Source organism: Xenopus tropicalis, chromosome 2 (assembly GCF_000004195.4).
Source record: "Xenopus tropicalis strain Nigerian chromosome 2, UCB_Xtro_10.0, whole genome shotgun sequence".
NCBI classification, from domain to species: domain Eukaryota; kingdom Metazoa; phylum Chordata; class Amphibia; order Anura; family Pipidae; genus Xenopus; species Xenopus tropicalis.
The window spans coordinates 144,331,085-144,336,885 of record NC_030678.2 but is presented as its reverse complement, the minus strand read 5'-3'; the positions used below and the strand labels follow the sequence as shown (position 1 = coordinate 144,336,885).

At 36.0% G+C, this 5,801-nt stretch overlaps 1 long non-coding RNA gene across 1 annotated transcript; it reads left to right on the top strand.

Moving 5' to 3' along the window:
• The first annotated feature begins 1,037 nt into the window (after positions 1-1,037).
• LOC108645815 lies at positions 1,038-4,679 on the top strand. The gene is made up of 2 exons (XR_004221371.1): positions 1,038-4,178; positions 4,422-4,679. It is a non-coding gene; the product is annotated as an uncharacterized LOC108645815 (long non-coding RNA).
• Positions 4,680-5,801: the final 1,122 nt, after the last annotated feature.

Below are 5,801 nucleotides of genomic sequence, written 5' to 3'. Positions count from 1 at the left end.
GACCAAGCAGCATGAAAGGAACAGGGCAACTTTAAGGGGCAGATTTATTCAAATTTGTGGAATTATAGGGGTTTTTTTTACCACTTTTTAACAAAGCACCAATGTCTCCATATTTAGGGGGCCATTTACTAGCAGTCGGATTTTTTTTCCAAATTTGAAAACACTCCATCTAAACTTCTTGAGATCATCTAGAAGTCAATGGTTATTGTGCAACAAGTCAAAAAAGTTGCAGTTTTTGCAAGTTTTAACATGCTTTTTCAATTTAGAGTTTTTAATAAATGTCACATTCGTGGAAATGAGTTTATTCAAATAAAAAAAAGTGAGATAGAGTTTTAGTAAAACACCTCCTATTAGAAAATACAATCATAAAAAGCACAAATGAAAACAATCGTGGAATGAATATGAAAATGAAACAAATACCTCAAAATCTTTGTGTACTAAAGAATTGTTGTGCAATTACAAGTGGAAAAAAGGCTGGAAAACTCTAAAATCTAGAATTAAGTAAATATTTTACAATTTGTATTTGAGTTTTGTTTGTGGTTTTTACACTTAATAATTATGAAAACTTGTGGTCTTAGATTAATTAATTAAATAAATTGTTTTGTGCTTGATTCAAGGGAAAGACAAAATATAAACATTAATAAATATGTCAATCAGTAATATATATATATATATATACAGTGTCAGAGGCAGTTAAAGAAGAAGGGGCTCAAGACAATGCAGGAGTCCATTGAAACATACAATTATGAAATATTGGCAAAACAGATATATGTATGAGATAACCAGAGTGCTCCGGACCTGGGGAGGATAAGGGCTCTTTCTGTCATTTTGATCATACGTTTATCATTTAAACATTAAATAAACCCAATAGGATTGTCTTGCCTATGATAAGGATTCATTCAGCTTAGTTACCACCGAGCACAAGCTACTGTTTTATTATTACAGAGGAAAAGGAAATCATTTTTGAAAATTATTTGATTAAAATGGATTCTGGGAGATGGTCTTCCCATAATCTGGAGCTTTCTGGATCCCATACCTGTATTTTAATATATATATATAGATTCTTAATGCATCAGAAGCACATCAGAATTGTAAAGTATTGTGAGTACAGGGTTGATCTCCAACCTGTGCGATTGTGCTGGGGGTGCACATGGGGCTCACTGTAGTGACGGAACTCACCAAATCTGTAAAGGTAGCACCCAGAAGGCTGGAGTTATTGTTTTGATATATGTTTTGTGTGCTGAGATGGGCACTCATGTGTTTCAATAAACTGCCTAAAAAGAAAACAAAATGTCCCTCACGCTTGCCCTACATATAGCAGAATGTTTAGCGGCTGATTTATTACAGTGAATAATGAATTTTCAGTGATTTGATTAAATGCCAGCAATAACAGGAGATATCCAATATATACAAGTTTAAGTTTTTCAAATTTTATCAATGTTTTATCAAATGGACAGCTTTGGCAACTAAAGGCTGCTAAGTTTCTCTAGGAGTCAACAGTGAAGCCTTGAAGCATTCAAGCAAATTGTTATTTTGTTATTATTATTTTATAGAGATTCTACTGGGTTTTATCAAAATAACAGAACAATGCCATTTTCATTTGCAACATCTTTTCTTCAAGATACATTGCAGTCGTGATTAATCGATGCCAGTGATCGAGGAAAAACAAACCATGCTTGAGTTGAATTGAAAATATTTTTCCACAGCTGAGGTTTTTTTTTAATGTGATCGTGAATGTTTGTTAATATGCCTCCCCAAGTGTGTGGACCTAGTATAGCAGAATTCAAGCTGTTAAACTGCCCCCAAACAGGATAAATGAGAAAACATCTGACTAGTATCTCTACGAGATTATGAGATGACCAGATATTTTACACTTCCAGTCAAGCAGCTTATTGCCTGTGTTGATAATTTTAATTTACCAGAACCTTATTATAGAACAAGACCCCGAGACAAGGTTCTCCGCATAACTGATGATTTATTCATTAATCAAAGGCAGAGTCTTGTGGAAGCTCTCACCAACACAGAACAATAACTGAAACAGCTTCAAGTGAGACCCTGAAAGTCTTAGCCTTTTATAGATTATAGTATGCCTTATCTCAAAAGTATATAACACCCCCTTTTATAACTTTCTGTGTACTCTGTGGTTGTAGCTGTGCAAACAAAGCAAAGTCCATGTCTTAGCTAGTCAGCACTATCATTTCAGGCCCTTGTGATTTTATAAGATGCATATTTGTATACTTTAATCTCAATTCACCTGCCTTGGGTTGTTTTTATAGGGGACACTGGGGGATTTTATGTGTCCCTTTATACAGAATTTACCCATCATAAGTGAGCGTCTCAAGACCTGATTTGTTGGATCACTCGGAGGTAGCGTTGCCACCTGTCTGTTTTTGGACAAGGCAGCTTCATTTTTAAAGAGAAATCCACCCAATTGCATCTGAGGGACACAATAAACCACCCCCCAAAGTAATAACTTGACTCCAACACATCATCGCACCCATCACCAATATTTCTGACACCCCCACAGAAACATTGGCCCGCCCCCCTGCAACTAGGAAAGGTGGTAACCCTTCTTAGAGAAAATGCATCGAAGTGTAGCTGCTGTAATTCTAGGACAGCCAATTACCCAGCACCAAATCTACTGTCCCACTTTTATGTTTATGATTGATTTTTTTATGGGCCCACACTTCATAAATTAATCTGGAATTCCATTCAACAGCATGACAAATCTGTATAAGTGGCCAGCTTTAGAAATAGAGTTTGTTTTCTAGTTTTTCCCCAAATGGATCAAAAAAGTATGCTTAGCATCCTGCCACAAAGAATTTTCCATCGCTTCAGTCTGGGGCTTCTAAATATCAGTAGGACCTGTTTTTTGCACGCCACTCTAGTTGGGCGTTAAATTCCCACAAGTGCAAAACTGCCATTTAATATGAGAGATCTATAAAACTGCCAGCCCTTCCTTCTAAACAAAGGAGTCTGTGTGCCTGTTATTGCCAAAGGCATCACTTCTTAACTATCATAGGAAAGGAAGCTAATTTGGTAACTACAACAACAAAATAGTTTATAAATATGAGCGTATATATTAGTGTATTAGGAGTGCTTGAAGCATTCTATGAGAGTGAGTTGAGCAATATGTTGCATGTCTTTTACCCATATAATCTATAGTGCTATGGTATATGTATGATGCTTTATGCAGGTGTAAAATACAAACAGATTCTAGACACAGTGCATAATAAGATGGCCCTAACAAGTGCACTGAAGATATTCGTAACATTATACAATTTTCAGTGGAGTAATATTATGGCTAGTTAAAAATTGTAACCTCTCTTTATCCTGGCTGTCTGCATTTACCAAGGTGACATGTTTGTAAACTCCATAACTGGAATATTGACGAAGGGTAAGTGGACTTTACTCAGTTGTTATTATTTGCTGTAGGATCTGGAATCTCACATTTTTCTGAACAGCCAGTCAATCCAGAACCAGAAAACAAAGAAAAACAATTTACATTTAGTTCTGCAGTGTGATCCATGTGTATAAGTATATAACTAAAAATGCACTTCAGTCAGATACCTTTGGGTCTAAAATTCCCCACTGTCTCCCCAATAATATTTCACTAAAATACATCTTTAAGGTTGAAGGAAAATCAGCAAAGAATTCTTAGATTTTCTGTTATATTCTGAACATGGGAAATGTGTTGACATGCTTGTATAATAAATAATAGATTTCTTTATGACATGCTGTTACAAGTATTGAATCCATTATCTGGAAACCCATTATCCAGAAATCTCTGAATTACAGAAAGGACTTCTCCCCTAGAGGCCATTTTCATTTTTCAAGGTACGGTTTTATAACTGTACGTTGTACTTGATCCCAGTGATGATACAACAAAACCTTAGTGAAGACAAACAGTCCTATTGAGTTCAATTAATGTTTAATGATTTTTTAATGGGCTTAAGATATGGTGATCCAAATTATGGAAAGACCCCTTATCCAGAACACACTAGAGCATTTTGTAAAGCAGGTCTTATACCTATATAGTAAAAAATAATCATCCTTATGACCAAAGACTATAGAGAGATTGCATTATAATAGAATATACTTCTTACTGGTTCTCAGGCTAAGATGGTACCAGTGGATGCTCTCTGACATCTTGCAGTCCAAATGAGGTCAATATAAATGTAAGTAAGAGTAATCATGAATAAGATCAACATAAAATCACATAAAAGTTAGTGGAGTCATTAAAAAAAGTAAGTGCTATTTCTAGAGCAATTGCCATGTATTTTACCCACAATGCAGCATTTCTCCCATGATTTCAACCTTATCAAGCTCATCAGTGAGAACTGCACCTGATACAATTGCAGCTAAAGAGTTTGATGAAAATGGGATGCAGTTGTGATAAAGTCTGGTTTGTGTCATTTCAGGTGTTTGCCATGAGAGTGAAATTTGTGCCCTATTCTTCTGATGCAGCTGTGTTGTAGTGATTGCTGCAGCCTGCAGTGGGAACCCTGGCGCTACCGCCTGGTGTGGAGGTGCACTACAGTGCTCAGTTCCGAAAAAAGAGGCTAGAGGGCGTACCTTAAATAGATGGGATTTTCCACACAACAGACTGCTGGGAAATTTCGTATAAATTGATGTCTTGATAACAGCTTGCTGAATAAAATTACTTTTTTATTTAATAACACTGATTTCATAAGATGTAATTAATTTACTTTAGGTCATCACTTACGTATCCCTTTGCTGATTTTGTTTTCTTTTTTTTTTTGTCGATGTCATCTCTTGAGGATGAAAGATATTGCGTAACAAAAATATTTGTGTTCTTAATAGCCTATTGTTATATTGTTGAAAGCTCTAAGGAACAGGGATTACTTTGTAATAATTCTTCTCAGTGCCGCTGTATGCATCTGCTTCTTCTCAGTGATGATTTAAGTGCATTCTGAGGCCCATGACATAACTGTGCGCTGTCTCCTAACATAACGCCGCACACATGTACGTTCGTTCCCATGTCCTACCCTGCCATTATCAGTCGCAATTATACAAAACTGAACCCCTTTCGCAGGGTGGACCCTTCCCTGCTAAACTATGCACTTATTTCCTGCTAGGAGCCCCCCATGATCTGTCCGTCATTTACTTGGCTCAGTGCATGGTGACATTTCATCAGTTCCTTGTTTCCTTGCATCCAAATTTCCTCGGTAGAGCAAAATATTCATGTTGGGTTCTATCAGATTAAACATTACAGGCAGATGTAATAAAATATAGTAACATAATCAAGTACATGTTCATAGTATAAGCCAAATGTATTTTAAAAACGTTTAAAAAAATCTCAAGCAGAGAGTGACAGCAGATTAATTATTGGAGCTCAAATAAATATGTCTGTCATTAATTTCTGTTCAAAATCATGTTTATTGTAATAGGGCCTATTAGGGCATCTTTCTATAATTTGAATCTTCACACCTTGAAGGGAAAAGTAAACCCTAAAATGAATATGGCTAAAAATGGCAAATTTTATTTACTGTATTTACGGCAACAGCCTAAAGTTTCAGCATCTCAATAGCAGCAATGATCCAGGACTTCCAACTTGTCACAGGAGCTCTCCATCTTGCAAAGTGTCTGCAAATCTGGGCAGCTGCTGAGAAGCTAATTTAGGGGTCGTCACAAACTATCAAACATAATATGAGGTTTGCATGTAATATAGGCTCATGGTACAGGGCTGATTATTAAATTCTGATACCAATTTCACTAGTTTCTGAGTTGCAATGTAGTAATTATTTGTATTAATTACTAATCAGCCTTATATTGTGACA